The sequence below is a fragment of the Chelonoidis abingdonii genome, chromosome 23, assembly GCF_003597395.2.
Source record: "Chelonoidis abingdonii isolate Lonesome George chromosome 23, CheloAbing_2.0, whole genome shotgun sequence".
Lineage (NCBI taxonomy): Eukaryota > Metazoa > Chordata > Testudines > Testudinidae > Chelonoidis > Chelonoidis abingdonii.
Genome location: NC_133791.1, coordinates 21,543,752 through 21,564,620, shown reverse-complemented (window position 1 = coordinate 21,564,620; position 20,869 = coordinate 21,543,752). Strand labels below are relative to the sequence as shown.

At 48.0% G+C, this 20,869-nt stretch overlaps 1 protein-coding gene across 1 annotated transcript in view; it reads left to right on the top strand.

Moving 5' to 3' along the window:
- Positions 1-7,175, top strand: part of USP48 (ubiquitin specific peptidase 48) — a 51,816-nt gene extending 44,641 nt beyond the window's left edge. Inside the window, exons 21-26 of the mRNA XM_075060362.1 lie at positions 1,678-1,782; positions 2,863-3,018; positions 3,492-3,617; positions 4,456-4,504; positions 4,831-4,857; positions 4,949-7,175. The gene's annotated coding sequence lies outside the window, so the exon portion shown is untranslated. The remainder of the gene's footprint in view (positions 1-1,677; positions 1,783-2,862; positions 3,019-3,491; positions 3,618-4,455; positions 4,505-4,830; positions 4,858-4,948) is intronic.
- The last annotated feature ends 13,694 nt before the right edge of the window (positions 7,176-20,869 follow it).

Genomic DNA, 20,869 nt, shown 5'->3' with positions numbered 1-20,869 from the left:
TGGCTTTTGAGTTGATGAAAGTCATATTCTCAGGCACAGAAATTTGCTCTGTCTCTGCAGAGGTGAGTGGATTTTGAGTACTACAGTAGAATCTGCATGTAGGTAGAACTGGTGGGACCTTGCAGATTATTTCTAGATGAGATTTTTAATCAACTGGATCTCTACTTAAGAAAGTTTTTTTTTTTTTTTTTTTTAAATGCGCTTGTACATGTTCACATATACAAAAGTCTTAAATTGATGAGAAAAATCATTAGTACCAAAATGTTACTGCCCATTAACATCTGGTGTCATCGCACTAAGGTTTATGGTGTTCCTGGGAGTGACTGCTCACTAAACAGTGGGTATTTTAACTAATAACTTTCTGCAACATAGATTTATTTGGCTTCATAAATCAATTAAGCTTTGTTTGTCACTACACTCGCTTTCAGTTCAGGGCAGATATAGGTACTTAGCAGTAACTAGTATAAATCTAGTTAAAGATGTATATTAAGATATATATGTAAATTTAGGGTGGAAGATGGGCAGTTTGTCTCTTCACCTTGCAGCCACGGTTGTATATTCTGTAAACGTGAGAACTTTGATAAACTGCTAATAACTTTGAGAATGCTGCAGTTCATGCTCAATGTTTAGAACAGGGGTAGGCAACCTATGGCATGCGTGCTAAAGGCAAGCTGATTTTCAGTGGCACTCACACTGCCCAGGTCCTGGCCACCGGTCCGGGGGGCTCTGCATTTTAATTTAATTTTAAATGAAGCTTCTTAAACATTTTAAAAACCTTATTTATTTTACATACAACAATAGTTTAGTTATCTATTATAGCCTTATCGAAAGACCTAAAAACGTTAAAATGTATGACTGGCACACACAACCTTAAATTAGAGTGAATAAATGAAGACTCAGCACCCCACTTCTGAGAGGTTGCCAACGCCTGATTTAGAAGATGTGCTGGTTTCTTTAATTGCAAAATACACGTATGGAGAAGCATACACCTAGATGGGTTAACATGCTCTGAGGCATTCAGGTGGGAGTATGCATAACTTCCATAAGGTCCCTTGAAAATTCCAGCCTCCGACGCTATTCGAGGAGCCTAGCACACCGTACATTTATCATGAAGTAATGTAGGGATAAATATGTATAAATTATTTATCTGTAGCTTGCTTACAAATTAATTGCAGACAGACCAATAAATAACTAATGCGCGCTTCTGTCAATCTGCTAAATGCAACCACATGTCAGTCGTGTATGTGTCATTTATGGAGAATATTAGTTTCTCTTTGTTACAGTTCTCTCAACACACTGAGGTCAGGTCAGAGAAAGAGCTGGCTGAAGGGGAAACAGTTCCTAAGCTACAGGAAGCAGCAGATAGTTTCTCCCATTTTAGCCGGAATCCATAAAAGATCATTTACAAGCTATATGTGTGTTACTAAGCTGTAAGAGACAAAACTCTAGTTTATGTCCTAGGTTGATGCACTCCAAATATCTGCCTGGGTTAGGGCGTGACGGCGCCGTTGGTGTTTTATCCCCTATGGTCACTTCACCTTGTGCCCTATTTAAGCTTGTTTTATTAAGGTAGCACCCCTAAAAATGCTCTGAAGGTAACTTGCTAAAAGGCCTGGGATAACCTGAGTTTGTGCTGTTGGAACAGAGTTGCGCAGTATGTGATTTGTGTAACTTCAGGTAATGAAGGAAGCTGCTCCAGAACTGAATGTGAGCAGTTCAGAAGCTGAAGAGGAAAGGGAGGAAGCCAAACCAGAAGGGGAACAGGATCCAGATTTTAACCAGGTAAAGATCTAAAAAGCTGCAATTTTGAGTTTCCCTCTAGCAAAGTGTCCAGCTCTGACAATACAGGAATCTTCTTACATTTACTGTTGAAACCAGAAATATATCAGCTTCTTTATTTTAAGCTTATTGTTGTAATACCTTCTTAAAATTAAAATTTCCTTACTCTTTTGTTCCATTTGACAAACCAATTGCTCTTTGCTCCTGTGTGTCTAATACGGTTGTGGAGCTAATATTGTTTTGATTAGTTTCCTTGTTAGTACAGCTTACGGGGTGTTGTGAAAATGCATTAAATGTAAAGCACATTTTAAAGCTCTGATAGAAGCTGCTCTCCAAGTTCAAGGTTTTATTAAATTACTGAATATGTAGTTTTTGTGATCCCCACAAAAATGATGGATATTAAGTCGTCATCTTTTAAAAGCATTGTAGCTGTGTTGGTCCCAGTATATCAGTCAGGAGGTAAGTGAAGAAGAATTCTGTGTAATTTGAAAGTTTGTACCTTTAACCAACAGAAGTTGATCCAATAAAAAAGATTACTTCACTTAACTTACCTTCTTGAAAAGAAACGTAGAACCTAGAGGACTTTCATAGGTTTGGAACCTATAAAAATTTGGGCGTAGAATTCTTAAACTTTCCTAGTCCTAGTATATCTGTCCTAACACTGATGCATGCTCTTCCTGGTACCCATAGAAATACTGAGGTATTTCCTTCAAGTGGTGGTAACACATACTGTTGTCTTACCCCTGACCTTGGCAGAGTCTTCCTTTCTGTACTCTTTTTGGAGAGAAGTGGTTTACTACGGCATTAAATATTTAACACACGTTGAAAAGTGGTTCAGTACTCCATGCTGTTCTCAAGTTAAAAATGGAAATGTGGATATCTTTGAGCAAGTCCTTCAGTACTTGCAACCTCTCTGATGCCTGTGTGCGTCAGTTGATTATCACAGATGTACTTTAATGTTTTGTGGAGTCTCTTGCTTAAATAGCTTTTTTACAAGGCCACCTGGGCAAAAAGCAGATTGAAGAATTTGCATTATCCATAAATTCAGTAAGCAAACTTCCTGTTTCTGACCCTTGTTCCTAGACTAATGGTGGTGCAAAACGACAGAAGATATCCCACCAGAACTACGTTGTTTATCAAAAGCAAGGCATCAGACGGAGCACACGACACAGAAAAGTCAGAGGGGAAAAGGCACTACTTGTTTCTGCCAACCAGACATTGAAAGAGCTGAAAATACAGGTGAGGAACTGCCTTTGTTCCGAAAAATAGTGTTCTCCTCTGCCGTTGTATGTGCATGCACACTGGTGACAAGGAAGTAAATCTAGACATCTTGTACTCCTAGCTGTTGCCATTATTTTAGATTTTCCTATGTAAGAAGGTATAAAAATACTCCAAGATCTGTCATGGTAACTCTCAGCCAAATCTTTTTTCCCACTTCATGGATGAAGAAGGCTCTGAATACAGTAGAACTGTCACATTTCTGCACCAGAAGGTGGCAGTGCACAAGGGGGCTCTTGCAAAGCACTGCTCATTGGTTCTCTGTGACGACGTAGAAGGGGTGGGGCAGTGGCGTCCACAATGATATACTAATCAGTGGCTCTGTTTTGTATGATGTCCTAAGACACACGTTTTTTGACAGTATTATTGGTATGTGTAGGACTTTGATTTTGTGCAAAAGCAAAATATATGTGTGTTTTATTGTGTTGGCACAGATCATGCACGCATTTTCAGTTGCTCCGTTTGACCAGAACTTGTCGATCGATGGGAAGATACTAAATGATGACACTGCAACACTTGGTGCCCTTGGAGTCATTCCAGAGTCAGTCATTTTATTAAAGGTAACAAGAATTGTGGTAGTCTGCTGAAAGGAAATACTGACTGGCGACAGAAATGATATCAATTTAGAATTAAACTAATACAGTATTGAGATTACGCAGTAAAGCATTTGAGTCAGGAAATATTGCAATCTGAACACTCCGCGTAGGATGCAGGCATTGTCTTTAATTGTCTGATATACGGTATCTGAGAAGTTAATATTTTTTTTACAGCTAAAGGTATATGTGTGTAATGAATGTGAAAGCTGCTGTAGCGCATAAGCACAAGGCGATCAGAATTAAAGTTGTACACTCAACTTTCACACTTAAATTTTTGAGCACTAAACTGTAATCTCAGTATAGTTCTTCATACTTAATTTCCTGTCCTCATTTTTGAGGGAAGAAAAATCTTAAATTCCATAAAGAGCTGTTGATGATGAAGGCTAACTGATGCCTTAACTAGTGTCACTAGTAACCTGTGCACTTGTAAGTTTAACAGGTGCCAGTTGGGCAAAGGACAGTAAGTGCTTCCATATCTGTGCACGTACGTGCCTTCGTAAGCATGCAGCACAAAATACAATGGCCCCAGTTGGAATATGCTTACTTGACTTCAGTGGGACTAAAGCACAGGCTTAAACAGCCCTTCCTAAACAGAGTGACATTACTGAACTGGGGATCCTAAAACCTCAGAAGTGCTACCAGTCCTCCTTTTATTGTCCCCCCCAACCCCACTGGAAAAACTTCTTTGGCAGCAGATATTTATTTTCTTCTCCAGTCTGTTTAAATGCACATCTGCCGGAGTCTCTTGCTTAGCTAACAGGACTGGTAAACTTCTAGTATTTGTGTTTGGTTTGTTTTACAGGCTGATGAACCAATTGCAGATTATGCAGCAATGGATGATGTTATGCAAGGTAACTCTAGAAACATTCTTCTTTGTGAAACTCATTATTACCACTTTACTCTTTCCTGGTTGGTTGCTTCTACAAAAATTATTTATGGTCATGTAGTACTGCATTTGAGATAGAAAATATTAAGCATAAGAGAGGCTTATTTGTGGAGTTGAAGTCACCATGTAGAAAGGTAAGAGAAATTAGCAAAAGACAGAAGTATTCTTTCCCTGTAGCCAGCCCCTGAAAGTTGTTGAAGCTTGCAATATGCTATAATTGAGACACCTGATTCTTCTTTTAGAAGTCATGTTGTCATTAGAGGGTTCTGAAGTGGTATCTTTCCTTTTCAGTTTGTATGCCTGAAGAAGGATTTAAAGGTAAGACACTTATTTCTTCTCCATTTATTTGAACCTACCTTAATTTCATCTTGAATGTGTGTAATCTTCTTTCTTGCTTTCTCACTTACAGGGACTGGTCTTCTTGGACACTAATGTTTTTTTATAACCTCTGGCAGCAGAGAAATGACCAGAAACGAAGAGGATTTTGACATGGTAGGGCATTAAAGCAAAGGTGGATATAGGACTAAACAGTTGCTTGACTCTTCCGGAAGGCAGAAACCCATTCTGAAATGACTGCCCCAAATGCCTTATGTCAAAGCAGATTGCACTGAAGAGACATCCTGACTTCAAGAGAGCGTTTCAGATTTTATATTTAATAAAACAAAAGTAAAAGTATAGTAGCAGTAACAATATATCATGTTTACAGACAAATTTCTAGCTGAGGAAGGGAGAGGCATTCTATTGTTTCCTTGCTCTGATTTCATACCACAGTCATCTGTCCATAAAGAAATAGTAATACAGTAGATCAAAAACATCTTGATCTGTCCTAAAGTAACTCTTTAGAGAGAAACCTGCTTACAGATATCCTGTCTTTGATCCACTCTTACTCTTTCAGTACAGCACGGAAGTAAATAATTTGTTAATTGTGAAGAATGACTAGCTTTTTCAGATTTCATATATGTACCCCAAAATGTAAACTGTGGCTTGCCTGTGAAAGCCTTTCATCAGTGGCTCTTCAGCACAGAGGTAAGGGGGATAAGGAACTCTCTGCTGTCTCTGGAGGCTCCATCACACACCCATCCTTTTGCAGTTTCACTTTCAACATGATCCTAACTTTAATAATCACATGGTCTTTCTTTGTGAAATGTGTTTTTAGAAATGTTGGATATTTTAACAACTTTTGATAACATCTTCTCCAGTATGCTACTGCCGAGAGCCAGAAATCCATTTCCGCTCTACTGATCAATTCAGGAATGTTGAATTAATCTTCACTAGAACATCAGAATCAGAGATACTGAAGGGGGTGAGGTGTCATACTTAGGGCACATTTTTCATGTGAAGAGATTTTCCTTTTGCTTTCAGGAATGTGCTAATCTTTTTTTTTTTTTTACCATCTGTAATTCCCAGAAAGGATCTCTTCCTGACCCTATTAAATATTAGCTGGAAATAGCTTACCGCTCAAATATTTAAAAGGACGCTGTCAAGGTATCTTTAATAATAAAGTTAAACATTTCCTGGTAGTTTCATGCTCAACTGTGCTCCCTTAGCCTCTTGCTGAGTTTGGGATTTGGCAGTGTTTTATTATTGTTTTTAAATTGGCTGTTTAGAGCAAAACTACTGTATTTAACAATCCCATGAGCATTGCAGGCAGATTTAAGGGGTCGGGCATGGAGAGTGGAGGGTATATAAAAGCATGGGCCCAGTAACCTTGATAGTGTTCTTTTTAACATTTACCTTTTATCAGACTAGGTATAGTGCTCCTTCAGACAATGATTAACCTTTGTTCTTTTTCTCTGTACTGATTTAATCCATCTTTTTCCTCCCTCCCTCCGAAACCATTTAGGGAAGGTGATAGGGAATTCAGGCAGCAGGTCTGGACCAGTGAGAGTGGCAAAACAATTGATATAAAGTATCCTATTTGGAGCAGTTGTAAGACCATAAATAATGGCTTGGAAATGATTTAGAAAAGGGGACTTAAAACTGAGATTATTTCTATTGTATCTTGATTTTGTACTTCAAGATACAGGGTTTGGATCCAATAAAAAGGTTGGATCTTAGAGAGATGGAACAGTGCAGCTGAGCAATTTATTCTTTCCCAAGGTAAAGACTTCAGTAAAAGTTCAATATGCTATTGTTAGTGCTTGATTAAGCAACTCTACTTCCCTTGAAAACAGGCTTGTTTGCCTGAAAGAGATTTTATTCTTTTTAGACTGAAGCACTCACTCATGTACATAGCCCCTGGAAGTTTGATATTTTTTTCAATTTGCTGGTTTTTTGGGAGGGTGGGGGGTCGTTTTGTTTTTTATTTTTGTTTTTTTGTTACGAGAGTCTCTTCCTTGAGATTACAATGTTCCAAAACTAAGTCTCTTAAACTTCACAGGGAAGAACTGTAAACCATGATGTATTACAGAGGTAATGTATAGCTGTACCTAATGGCCTTGGTATGGCTGTATCTTACAGCTGTGCAGGGGAAACAGGTACAAGATGTGTTCAGAGGCACATTAACCGTTTTGTCTGTATTTGCAAACATATTGGACTAAAATTGTCATTTGAGCTGTTGAAGCCTTATTAAAGTGCATACACATGGTCTATCTTCTCGTATTTTAATGTATTGCATAAAGCATTTTTTACATTAATCGGTTCAGGTATCTTCTGTAAAATTTGTGTCGTCTTGTTATAGCATTTCTGAGAATTCCACAGTTTGAAACTTTTTTTCCTGTGAGTTGAATGTGCCATAAAGTGTGGAGTTGACAGTTTGAAGGCAGAATCAATAGATAATTTTCCTACTGGCTTTATTTTAGTAGTAGAGTTTAAAAAAAAAAAAAAAAAAAAGTTTCACGTGGGTCTCAGGGTATTTAAACTGTAGCAGAACAATAGTACAGATTCCTCTAGTGAGAAGCACTGTACGTGTAAACACTTAAGCGCAGTCCAAATTGATTTTCTGATTGTTGACTATTCACCGTTTCCCAAATTAATATCAGAGACTGCGGCTTAAATTGAGTAATCTTGTTCAGATGCTTAGGCAAATGGATCTCATCTACCATTAGTTGTATTGCAGAAGCAAAGTTAAGGAGGCACGGAAACATCCCTGTAGTACTAAGTACTTCATAGTTGTGAAAGAAGCCATGCTGAGTGAATCCAGAATTCAAGTCAGCGCAGTTTAAGTTTTTGATTAGATAATGGGCTTCACATACACAAATTAGACTCCACATCTAGAAACTACTACACCAGAATGACTAGCTTTGCATATGGTGATCTTTGAGAAACCATAAAGACACACAAACATCAGTAAAACCAGTCTTTCCTCACTCTAGGTCATGTGATCTCTTCGACTATAGCATACCGGGTTAATGGCTCAAGAAGACTTCTTTGTGTAATGTGAACTTTGGCAGCTGTTCTGCAGAAGTGAAAATAACTGGTAGAGCAATTGTCCATAACAGAGGTGTTTCTATATCAAGGAAAGATACACTTAGTGCAGGCCAGAACAAACCTCTCTTCAGTCCAGACAGCTGTGGTTTAGAGCATTTCACCTTCTATATGAGTTTCTAAACCAACTGGATGCTCTGTTGTGTACCAAGAAAAATGGCCATAGAGATGGAATGATCTAGTGTCTCCATTGTGCTTCTCATAACGGTGTCTTGGGATGTCTCCCCTCTGTGGGGAGACAGTGTTTCTCCTACTCCACTGCAGTGCTTCACAGGATATCCCTGTGTGCTTCTAGGACTCCAGTGGATCACTACCCATTGCCGGTGGGCAGAGTAAAGAAGCTGAGCCCTCAACAAGAGGTGCGATATTAGCAGCAGTCCCGTGGCCTGCTGTAGAGTGGGATCTCCTGTCAGGCCCACAACACACTTTGCTGCTATTTCTTACTGTTGGGGGCTGATGGTGGGGCGAAGGTGTTGAGAAGTTTGTGGAAAATGCATATAAAAGAGCTGGGGCTATGTGCAAGGATGTGGGGTTACTTTTGTGAGTCAGCAAAATGTTTTAAAACAACCTGCTGCCTGCAATACAAAATAATGGCAACAAAAACATCAGCATGAAATGTCAGGGCTCCACTTCAAATCCCATCCTGGGTATCCTGGTGCTACTGGTAATGGGGGCAGGAAAACTCTGACTAGCTCTACTCAGTGCGACACATTGGCCCATGTTTACTGTGTGATCTCTGGGCTTCTGGTGATACTGTTCCAGTGCACTTGTGCCTGCGTATTGGCTGGTTCTATTGCTGAGCTCTGGCCTCCTACCAGTTGCACCTTTGGATTTCTCTCCCCAGCCTCACAATCAATTTGAGCCTGATCCATAAACTGCCCACTTCTAATATATAAACAACAGATCTACCATTGATAATCTCATACAGTTAGCACATTTGTACTTTCCATATGTCAGGTGGAAAAGAGGGGCTATATCTGAATGGGAAGTAGCAGAAGGAGGGTTTAAAATATTTTAATTTAATGAATGTGTGATGGCTTTTGAAGTGAATGTGGGATCTACTGCCCTATTGCACTTCTCATCCCAGTCCTGGGTTACCACTTCTTATTGCGTTTCCCATTGTAGATCATGCTTCCACAACTTCCTTTTTCTCATTCAAATACTTACCAATCCCCTCCACCACTGCCTCACCTGTACACACCTGAGCCTGGACTCCTGTGCACGTTTAACTAGCCACTTGCTTGGGCCCTGTGGAAAGGCTGCCAGGAACAGCTGAGCAGATACTTGGGCTAGCAGATACTCTTCCTCACCCTCGCAGAAGCACCCACATAAAAGCAGTGGGATGCTAATGAGACCTGCAAACTTTGATACTTCATTCTCTCCCTTGTCTCAGCTAGCTCCGTTTAGTTGGATCACTTTCTAAAGAAACCTCTGAGACAGGCTGTACCCATATGTTCACGCCTTTTACAACGTTATGATAAATTTTGTACAGCATATGCTTTGAAGTATCATTTGAAAACTCATAATTCACTTATTATTATCCTGGAAAAATACATGTGGCAACATTGAAAAATCGTAATGTTTCAAGTTTTTAAATTAAAGGCTGGGGGAAAGCTGACAGGTGCAGATGAGCACATGGTTTGGACAGAGGCATCCGTTAGGGAAGGATCTATTAATGGAGATTCTTTGTACTAGTAAGGAGGAGAGGATGGAAGATGATAAAATACAGGCAGGATCTGATAAACAGTCAAATGAAAGTGTCTCATTCAATTACATCATGTAATGTCAGACAGCTGAAAAGTGAAGTTTTTAAGTGCTTATATACAAATGCTAGAAGTCTAAAAAAGAGAGAGGTGAGCTGGAGTGCCTTGTATGAAATGAGGGTATAATAGGCATCACAGAAACTTGGTGGAATGAGGATAATCAATAATAATCCTTTTGAGTTCTTGTTCACATCCATGCCACATTAGGTGTGCGTGCACTGCGTCCATGAGTGTCGGAATCTTTTTCCCTTAGCTGCTCCTGGCGGGGCCCCTGCCAGAGTGGCACCACTGCGCCATGCATATATACCCCCACTGGCCCGACCCCCTCCAGTTCCTTCTTACTGTCTGTGGCAGCGTTGGAATAACCTCTTGCTCTTGTAAGAGAAGCGATCCCTTAGCCTTAGAGCTGCATAGCTGCTAACAGTTAGTTAGCATTTTATTGTTGTTGGACACTTAATAGATTAGGTGCTTGGAGGGTTCTAGCACCCGCCCCGGGCTGCGGGGCTTGCCACAGTCCCAAGGATTTAAGGCTTGCACCATGTGCCACAAGCCTGTGCCGGTTAGTGGCCCCCACGACTTCTGTTTACGTTGCTTGGGGGCAGCTCCCAAACAGAGAAGTGTAAGATTTGCAAGGCCTTTGAGCCAAGAACAAAGAAAGAGACTTTTGCTTAAAGCAGTTGTTGATGGAGGCTGCGCTGCAGCCATTGAGCCCGGAACACCCGATGCCAGCCCCAACCTCCTCAGTGCAGAGCGCCCCGGAGTCGTCAAGAGACCCGGTACCGGCTAAGCACCACAAGCCGTCAGCCTCGGAATGCCAAAGTAGGCCCTGGCACCACTCATCGTCCCTGGTGCAACCCAAGGCAAAACCAAAGGAGGGGCGTGGACGCTCCGCACAAAGGAGAGCAGTGCCATATCAGGCCCCGAGTGTCGAGAAGAGCGGGATGGACACTGCACTGACTTCAGCATCGGTGCCACAAGTCCCATGGAGTCCAGCCATAAGTGAACTCAGTGCGGACAAAGGGCTCAAGGGCATAATAGATCAGCCCTCCACGCCTGACACCTTTGAGGCTGCAAAAGACCTCATCGGATTGTCAGTGACGAGCCCCCTCTCAGACAGGGAGAAGCCTCTGGCACCCAGACCAAGGGTGCCGTTGAAGGGAAAGCTGGCGATGGCGCGCCATTCAAGGACACCGTCCCAGCACCACTCCCGGTGTTAGTCCCGGTTGAGCTCCGAGTCTGTGGACTCCCAGTTACCCTTGACTCAGAGGGAAGTCTTGGTACCGGAGGTGAGGGTTAGTGCAAGACACGTGGCGCTCCCCAGCACACCCCCAAGACCAGCACCAGGAGGAGATGAACTGGGAGTTACGAGGGCTCCCAGAAGGCACTGGTCCCAGTCTCGGTCCAGAGAGCAGTGGTACTGGTCCCGCTCCCAATCAGCAAGAAGCCGATCATCAACCTCCCGCTTGCACAGATTGACGGCACCTCCATGGCCCTCATGCATGGCGTCGCTGGAGTCCGGTACCAACTTGGGCCGATACAGCTACCCACAACAGGCTCCAGATAGCAGGGAACAACAAACTGGTTGGCGACCACAATGGGGACCGCCAGGACACTGGCCCTTCTGGACCCCTTGGGCCTATCGCTAGCGACAAGGTGCCCCCTCCGGGGCCAGCTACTCGGTGCAGTGGTCCCAATCCCTGCACCGACACTCTTCCGTAAGGCAAGCTACAGTGTCCAAGCCACCTGCAGCCTTACCGAGTGAAAGACCGGAGAGTCTGGCACTGTACTCGGTGCTGACCCAAGGCCACCGGCCCCGGCTTGAGCCAGAAGCCCCTCTCCGGGGGGGAGGAGGACAAGGGAGACCAGCCAGAGGAGGCTGAGCAGCTGCTAACTTCCTCGTCATCCCTGGAATAAGCAGTAGCAGGCACAGCAGTGCCAGGACCTCTGCCAGTAGACCACAAAGCCCACCAAGAGCTGCTAAGTAAGGTGGCCCATAACTTGGGGTTGCAACCTGAGGAGACGGTTGAGCAGGAAGACCCCATGGTGGACATTCTGAGCCCAGAAGGTCCATCCAGAATAGTGCTCTCGTTCATTAAGACCATTCAGTCTAATTACACAACTATATGGCAGACCTCAGCATCCAGTGCACCAACAGCCAAAGGTGTGGAGCTCAAGTACTTTGCCCCATCAAAAGGATATGACTTCTTGTTCTGCCACCTGAGCCCCTCCCTGGTAGACTCAGCGGTAAACGAGAGAGCACCATGGGCAACAGGCCCTGGCCCTTAAGGCCAAGGAAGCAAAATGCCTAGACCTGTTCGACAGGAAGGTGTATTTGTCAGGGGGCCTCCCTCTGAGGATTGCTAACCAGCAGGCCATCCTCAACAGGCATAACTTCCAACTCCTGGGTGGCAATGGGGAAGTTTAAGGACAACCTCCAACAGGAGTTCACAGCCCTGGTGGAGGAAGGCAAAACCAGCGAAAACCTCCCTCCAAACGTCCTTGGACTCAGCAGACACGGCAGCCAGGACAATCACGTCTGGCGTGGTCATGCGGTGCTTGGCATGGCTTCAGGAGTCAGGTCTGCCATCTGAGGTCCAGAATTCACTCCAGGACCTCCCCTTCGAAGGATCCGGACTCTTCTCAGACCAGCTGGATGCAAAACTGCATAGCCTCAAGGACTCTAGAGCTACACTCAAGTCGCTGGGTATGCATACCCCAGCGACTCAGAGGAAGCCCTTTAAGTTGCAACCTTCTCCCCAGCGCCAGTACCAGCCTCGACCTCAACAGGAGCCTTACTGCAGGCGAGGCAGAGACAACAGGAGGCAGCGCAATAACTCCTCCAATAGGCCAGGCCACAGCCAAGGCCAACATAAATCTCAGCCGGCCCTAAGCCGGGCTTTTGAAGGTGCACACAAGGACAGCATATCAGATCAACTACTGGATCCATCCCCTTGTTTCCTCAACCGCCTGTCCCGCTTCTCCCGTGCATGGTCCAGCATTACATTGGACCGTTGAGCGTTACGTACGGCGCGAAGCGGGTACATGCTACAGTTTTCCTCCCTGCCTACCCCCGTCCCCCTTCCCTGTCCCTCTTCAGGGACCGTTCTCACGAGCATCTCCTAGAAAAGGAGGTTCACTCACTCCTAGAGGTGGGGGCGGTTCAGATAGTGCCCTTAGACCTAAGGGGGGAAAGGTTTTACTTCCTCTACTTCCTCATCCCCAAGGCCAAGGGGGGCCTTCGTCCCATCCTAGACCTGTGTGGGCTCAACAAGTTCTGGGTCAAGGCTCGGTTCTGCATGGTGTCTCTGGGCAACATCATCCCTTCTTTGGATCCAGGAAACTGGTTCGCTGCCCTTGACATGAAGGACGCGTACTTTCATATCGCCATCCACCTAGCGCATCGCCGATTCCTGCACTTCAGTGTGAACCAGGAACATTACCAGTTCGTGGCTTTACCGTTTGGCCTAGCTGCAACCCCACGGTTATTCACAAAATGCACAGCGATGGTGGCAGCGTTCTTGCGGAGGCAGAGGATTCGAGTGTACCCGTACCTCGATAACTGGCTCCTGGCGGGTCAGTCCGAAGAAGAGATTCAGTCCTATGTGCAGACGGCATTGAGTCTATTCTGCAAGCTGGGGCTCCTGGTCAACGTTCCCAAGTCCACTCTCATTCCAACGCAAAGAGTGGAGTTCATAGATGTGGTCCTTCCGGAATAACGATTCTGAGCCATCCAGCAAGCAGGGAACTCCCTGTGCCAGTTCCTCACTACAATGGCCAGATATTGCCGGCAGCTGCTAGGCCACATAGCAGCTTGTACAATGTCATCAAGCATGCCAGACTGAGACTCAGGACTCTGCAGGCTTGGCTCACGGATATATACCGCCCGGGCACGGGACCACCTAGACTTGATAGTGACTGCCTTGGGAGATGTGCTGGACACATTGAGATGGTGGCAGTCCCAGACCATGGTTTACAAAGGCATCCCCTTTGCTGCACAAGGGCTAGACTTGACGCATCTGTTGCCAGCGTCAGACCTCAGATTGGGGGCTCACCTAGGGGACCTCAGGGCTTGTGGTCGGGGGTGGAGTGATTGCTCCATATCAACTTAAAGAAGCTCAGAGCAGTTCATTTAGCATGCCACTCTGAGTGCTCACAGCGTGACAGTTCTGACAGACAACACGACTCCAGGTTTTACATAAATAAGCAGGGCGGAGCCCCCTGCTCTGCCACGAGGCTCTCCTCCTCTGGAACTTCTGCATAGCCCATGTCATTCACCGTGAGGCAATGTATCTCGCGGGGGAGCAAAGCAACCTGGTCGACCACCTCAGCAGATCCTACTGCCTGCACAGAGAGTCCTGCTTTCGTTCTTCCGAAAGTGGGGGGGTTCCCCAGGTGGACCTGTTCGCTACTGAGGCCAACGCCCAGTGCCCACAATTCTGCTCGTTCCAGGGTCACAGCCTGGGCTCATTAGCCGACGCATTTGCGATCCCATGGGGAAGGGAATTGAAATACAGCTTTCCCTAGTTCCCCCTGTTGCCCAAGGTACTGCTCAAGGTGCGCAGGGACAGGGCGTCGATCATTCTCATTGCCCTGGCCTGCGGTGTGCCCCTTCACCCAGCACTGGTTCACCACGCTCCTGGAGCTGTTGGTGGAGACCCCGATAACCCTGCCCCTACACCCAGACCTCATTATGCAGGGTGGAGGGCGGCTTCTCCACCCCAACTTGCAATTGCTGCATCTGACAGCATAGAAGCTATGTGGTTAAATGCGTTGGAGACCCAGTGCTCCTTTCCTGTGCAGCAGGAAGCCCTCTACCAGGACAACTTACTTGGCCAAGTGGAAGAGGTTCTCATGCTGGTGTGGGTCACAACAGATGCATCCGCACCAGGCCTTAGTGCTAGCCATTCTAGAATACCTACTGCACCACACGCAGCAAGGGCTGGCCCCCTACTCTATTAAGGTGCACCTGGTGGCTATCTCTGCCTTCCACCCAGGGTTTTCAGGTAGCTTGGTTTTCTCCCACCCAATGGTAGAGCAATTCCTCAGAGGTCTGGAAAGGGTGTTCCCTTATTCATGCCCCCCAGTCCCTCTATGAAATCTCAACTTAGTCCTTTCTAAGCTCATGGGGCCTCTGTTCAAGTCCCTGGCTACCTGCTCCCTTCTCCGGAAGGTGGCATTCCTGGTGGCCATCACCTTGGCCAGAAGTGTGTCTGAGCTGAGGGCTCTCCTCTCGGAGCCACTATACACTGTTTCACAAAGACAAGGTGCAGCTCTGCCCACACCTTAAGTTCCTCCCAAAGGTGGTCTCTCAATTCCATCTGGGCCAGGACATTTGTCTGCCGGTGTTTTTTCCCAAACCCCATACAGACCTAAGTCACCGCAGCCTGCACAGCCTAGATGTCCGCCGAGCGTTGGCATTCTACTTGGAGTGCACCAGGCCCTTTTGTAAATCCACACAGCTGTTTGTGGCCACAGCTGAGAAGGCGAGGCACAGCGAATCTCATCATGAATTATGGACTGCATTCGGGCATGTTATGACCTCACAGGTGTCCCGGCTCCGGTGGTCACAGCCCACTCGACCAGAGGACAGGCAGCTTTCACAGGCTTCCTGGCACAGGTCCCAATTATAGACTATCAGAGTTGCAAGGGACCTCAGGAGGTATCTACTTCAACCGCCTGCTCAAAGCAGGGCCAATCCCCTGACAGATTTTTTTGCCCCAGATCCCTACATGGCCTCCTCCATGATTGAACTCACAACCCTGGGTTTAGCAGGCCAATGCTCAAACCACTGAGCTATCCCTCCCCCCGGAGATCTGCAGGGTGGCCACCTGGTCATCAGTGCACACCTTCACGACCACTACGCGGTCAACCAGCAGGCATGGGAGGATGTGGCAGTTGGCAAGGTGGGCCTCTGATCAATTGTTTCGCGAGTCCTACCCTCCTCCAAAGGTAAGCTCGTGACTCACCTAATGTGGAATGGATGTGAACGAGCACTCGAAGAAAGAAAAACGGTTACTCACCTTTTCGTTAACTGTTGTTCTTCGAGATGTGTTGTTCACATCTATTCTGCCACCCACCCTCCTATCTCTCTGTCAGAGTCGCCGGCAAGAATGAACTGGAGAGGGTCAGGCCAGCGGGGGTATATATGCACAGCGCAGTGGCAGGAGCCACTAAGGGAAAAGGTTTCCGACGCTTGTGCACATGGCGCACACAAATCTAATGTGAAATGGACGCTCGTGCACATCCTGCACTTAGGATGGAAGAATCCCATGCACTGCTACAGACTAGAGACCGAATGGCTAGGCGGCAGTTCTGGAGAAAAGGACCTAGGGGTTACAGTGGACGAGAATGAGTCAACAGTGTGCCCTTGTTGCCAAGAAGGCTAATGACGTTTTGGGCTGTATAAGTAGGGGCATTGCCAGCAGATGGAGGTACGTGATCATTCCCCTCTATTCAACATTGGTAAGGCCTCATCTGGAGCACTGTGTCCAGTTTTGGGCCCTACACTACAAGAAGAATGTGGAAAAATTGGAAAGAGTCCAGCGGAGGGCAACAAAAATGATTAGGGGGCTGGAGCACAAGATTTATGAGGAGAGGCTGAGGGAACTGGGATTGTTTAGTCTGCAGAAGAGAAGAATGAGGGAGGATTTGATAGCTGCTTTCAACTGCCTGAAAGGGGGTTTCAAAGAGGATGGATCTAGACTGTTCTCAGTGGCACCAAATGACAGAACAAGGAGCAATGGTCTCAAGTTGCAGTGGGGGAGGTTTAGGCTGGATATTAGGAAAAACTATTTCAGTGGGAGGGTGGTGAAGCACTGGAATGGGTTTTCAAGGGAGGTTTTTAAGGTCAGACTTGACAAAGCCCTGGCTGGGATGATTTAGTTGGGGATTGGTCCTGCTTTGAGCAGGGGGTTAGACTAGACAACCTTGTGAGGTCCTTTCTAGGGTGACCAGATGAGAGGAAGAAAATATTGGGACACGGGGGTGAGGGCCGTCGGCATAGAAAAAAAACAAAAAAAAACCCGGAGTGTGAAATATCGGGACAAATTGCGTCCTAACCAAACATGGGTCGGGATGTGGGACGAACACCTATCTATCGGGATGTTTGGTCACCCTAGTCCCTTCCAACCCTGATATTCTATGATTTAAGTGTCCCACCAAAGGCAGCATCGTTGCAATGTTCAATCCGTTCACTGGCAGACGGAGGGTCCGTGCACACAGCTCCTAGAATGGACCAGGCTCGCTGTTGGGGGATGGGGCCTTGGGTGCCATCTTGGAGCACTTGGGAGTGGGGCAGAGGGAGGGCGGCTTTAGTTTCCCCTCAGCTAGTTATTTGTCAGTTACTAGATTTCCCTGACCCTCCCCCCATTGCTGTCGCTCATCTCCTGGCAGAAGCACTGTGCTGTGCCCCGCCTGTGCCCAGGGCCCACTGTGCCAGGTGACGCACAGGCTCATCTAGACGGGCCTTGGCTTCGCCAGCTAGCACGGTAACAGACTGGATGCAAATGGGGATGGTGCCTCCCTTCTTCTACAGAGGCATGGTTGGCATGTTCCTAAATATTTCTGCCAGCTGCTTCCGCTGGCCATCCCCTCCCTGCCCGCTGCACCCTGCTGAGGGGCAGGGCTGAGCACCAACAGCGCGTTCAGACGTGTGGCTCCCGCCTCCATGTTACCGAGCTCTGGGCCACTCTCCCAGGCTCCTAATAACAATAGTCAAAGCAGTGGGGGCCCCGAGCGCAGGGCTACAGTCAGCAGCCCTGGGCCTCCTCTGACACTGTCGGCTTCAGCCTGCCGCTCCTCAGCTGCTCCCCACTCTTCTGGCCAAGCCAGGCAGCTCGTCAGTGAGAAATGACAAGCGAGTGACAGGCTGGTGCAGCACGAGCCCACCGCTCTGGGGCTCCCCCGCACGCCTGCCTTGGGGGCGACTTGGCAGGGGCGTGCCTGGCTCCAGCGTGACAGCCCACTCGCTGTGCATCAGCCACATTAACCCTGCCTTGGCCTTGCTGCTTGGCTCATCCTGAGCTTGGAGGCTATGGCTGTGCTGCCCTGAGAGCTGGACTGCCTCAGGCTACTAAAGCACAATAGCTGCCTCACTGCCGCCTGCCCATCCTTTTGGCAGCACAGTAGTGACCAGAGCCCCCTTTGTGTGAGCTCGGTGGTGACTGTTGGGCCTCGAGACCCAGGCATTCTTTGCTCAGCCTCTGGAGTAGCCTGGGCAGAAGCTGGCACCAAGAGAGTTCCTGGGGTTTTCATGGCATCTGAATTTCCTCCAGGCTGGTCTTTGCGGTCTGAGACTCTGGCTTGGGGTAACAACCCCTGGCTGGGGTAAAGCCCCTCCCGCAGCAGGGCCACCCTGCCCCCTTCCACAGCCCCAACCCCGGGGCTTTGGGCGGTAGCAGGGCTCTGCTGAGCTGCTCTGGGCTGCTCACATCAGGGGATCTGCCCTGGGTATGTCCGCACTGCACTGGGGTGCAGGGGGGGAGCTATACCCACATGCACTCTCATTGACTGGTGTGCTTAAAATGGAGGGTAGCCACCCCCCTGCACGTGCCAGACCTGGGTGGCTTGATGCTCCCAACACTTGCATGGCCTCCTATGTCTCCTTGAGGTGGGACTCACACCTCAGCTCCAAGTGGCAGCAGAGCCACTGTCACAAGCTGCCTGGAGTCGTGAGCTTGGTCCGGGTCTCCCAGTTGCCCCTTTGGGGTGTCTGCACTCTGCTGGCCGAGAGATTCGTGTGCCTACAGCAGAGGGGAGCACCCAGGAGGTGTGGGCTTTTCCCACTGCCTGCTGTGCCTCTTTAAATTCAACAAGGGGCAGGCTGCTGGCCCCAGGAAGATCCTGCAGTCCTCCCTGGAGCGCTAGCTCAGTGTCTTAGCACGGCAGGGATCCCCTAAGCCTGAGCTGGACTCTGGGCTTGTGGAAGGGCAGCCTGGGAAGCTTTCATCCACATAGGGTGACCCTACATCCCGTCCCTTTTCTAAGCCCTGTCCCAGCCCTTCCGACGTTTCTGGCAAAAATGGGCATTTATCCCACTTGCTCTTGTCAACTTGGTCAGATTGCAAGAGCCCACTTTTGCCAAAAAAGGGGTGCAGAGGAACATGGGGGGGCAAGCGGTGATGCCAGCCCTACACAGGGGGGCAGGCAGGGCTTGGGCAAGCAGCGATGCCACCCCCAGCCTGGCACAGTGGGGGGGAGAAGGAGGGCTGGGGCAAGTGGCTTGAGCCAGCCCTGCAGGGGCAGGGGGGCTAGCCCCATATGGTGTCCCGTTTTTCCTTGGGGAAATATGGTCACCCTAATCCCACAGCACACGGCTGTCTCTCCTCATCCTTCCCCTTTCCATGTGCAGGAAGCTGGCTAAGGGGGCAGCCTTGCAGGGTGGCTCACTCGCCATAGACACAGGCCGTGGCAAGGTGGGTTTGACACCCCCTGGCCCCTTGGAGGGTGGAAATGGAATCTGGGCTCCAGGGCCTCTTCCATTCTTGGTCCCTCTCCTGCACTCAGCTGCGCACAGCTCTCTGGGCCCTGCAGGCACCAGCCAGCCACCAGCTGGAACATTTCCAGGGCTGGCCTGGAGGCAGAAAGAAGGCTGCATGCCCCAGAGCCAGCTGCATCCTGGATTCCATCCTTGGGAAGTGACCCCACCGTCTGCATTTGCTGCTGGATACACACAGTCGCCATCAGTGCTCGTGGCTCGTGCAAACTGCTGACACCAGGAGTCTGAGCCCTGTCTTTAAAACACCAGTGTGTGTGTGTGTGTGTGTGTGTTAACTTCGGGGGTTGGGATTGTACGCACATGCATGTTGCGAGCCTTGACGAAGCAGTTTGGTCCTCTGGTCAGGGCCTGGGTGGGGGCTCGGAAAACCTGTGTACTACTCCAAGCTCTGCCGCTCACCCACTGTCTGAGTTAGGGCAAGTCATGTCACTGCTCCAGGCCTCAGTTTCCCAGCCTGTAAAGGAGGGTTCTGTTGATGCCCACCCAGCTTCCTGAAGCACTGTGACCCGAGCTCTTGGGTGCAGGCACTAGGAATGAGGGCTTGCATTTCAGCTATTTAAAGGGATGCTGCCAACTGCAGTGTGGCCCCAAGTTAAAATCAGGGCCAGCTCCAGGCACCAGCATTCCAAGCTGGTGCTTGGGGCGGCAATCTGCAAGAGGCAGCCGTCCCTGTGTTTCGCCACCCCAAGCAGTGAGCTGAATTGCCGCTGGATGGTGGGGGCAGTCCGTGCGCCTTTAGGGTGGCAGGCGCGTTTCTGCGGTGGCGGCAATTTGGCAGCAGCTTCCATGTTTAGCTGTCGGCGGCGGCTTCAGCTAAACATAGAAGCTGCCACCGAATTGCCGCCGCCACGGAAATGCACCTGCTTCCCTAAGGGCACACGGACTTGCCCCCACCGTCTGCGGCGGCAATTTGGCGCACTGCTTGGGTCTGTGAAAGCTGTAGAGCCGGCTCTGGTTAAAATGTTCTAAAGATAAGGCAGCCTACAAAGCTGAGCCTGTGGAAAGGCCTCCACAGCAGTCCAGGAAGCTTTAAACGAAGCAATTTTCCCCTGCAGTGTGTGACACCCAGGAGGTATCTGCCAGTGGAGTAAAGGGAACGTGACTGTATATCTTCAGTGTCAGTCAAGAGAAAAGCAAAGGCGAGTGGCTCATGAACGTTCTCAAGCAAATAGGATTTAAAAATGTTTCATCCTCTTTAATTCTCCCCAGCCTTGGTGGGAGCAGCCAGAGAGGAGGAAATGCCAATGTTTGGCAACCCACGTGTTTTAACTTGCCCAAAAGGAACGCTACATACAAACCTTCCATCTGGTCCCCAGGTGCTGCCCAATGGGGCGCTGGGGACATGCCCTCCAACTTGTGGTGAGGCAGCAGCTCAGTTTGCCCATAGGCACAGAAGTTGGCACAGTAGGGGTCAAGTCCAGTTGTTCATGGGCAGCATAGACAGGTCCCATCTCCTTGGCCTGGATCCTCAGGTAAGAACATAACATAAGAACGGCCGTACCGGGTCAGACTAAAGGTCCATCTAGCCCAGTATCTGTCCATCGACAGTGGCCAATGCCAGGTGCCCCAGAGGGAGTGAACCTAACAGGCAATGATCAAGTGATCTCTCTCCTGCCATCCATCTCCATCCTCTGATGAACAGAGG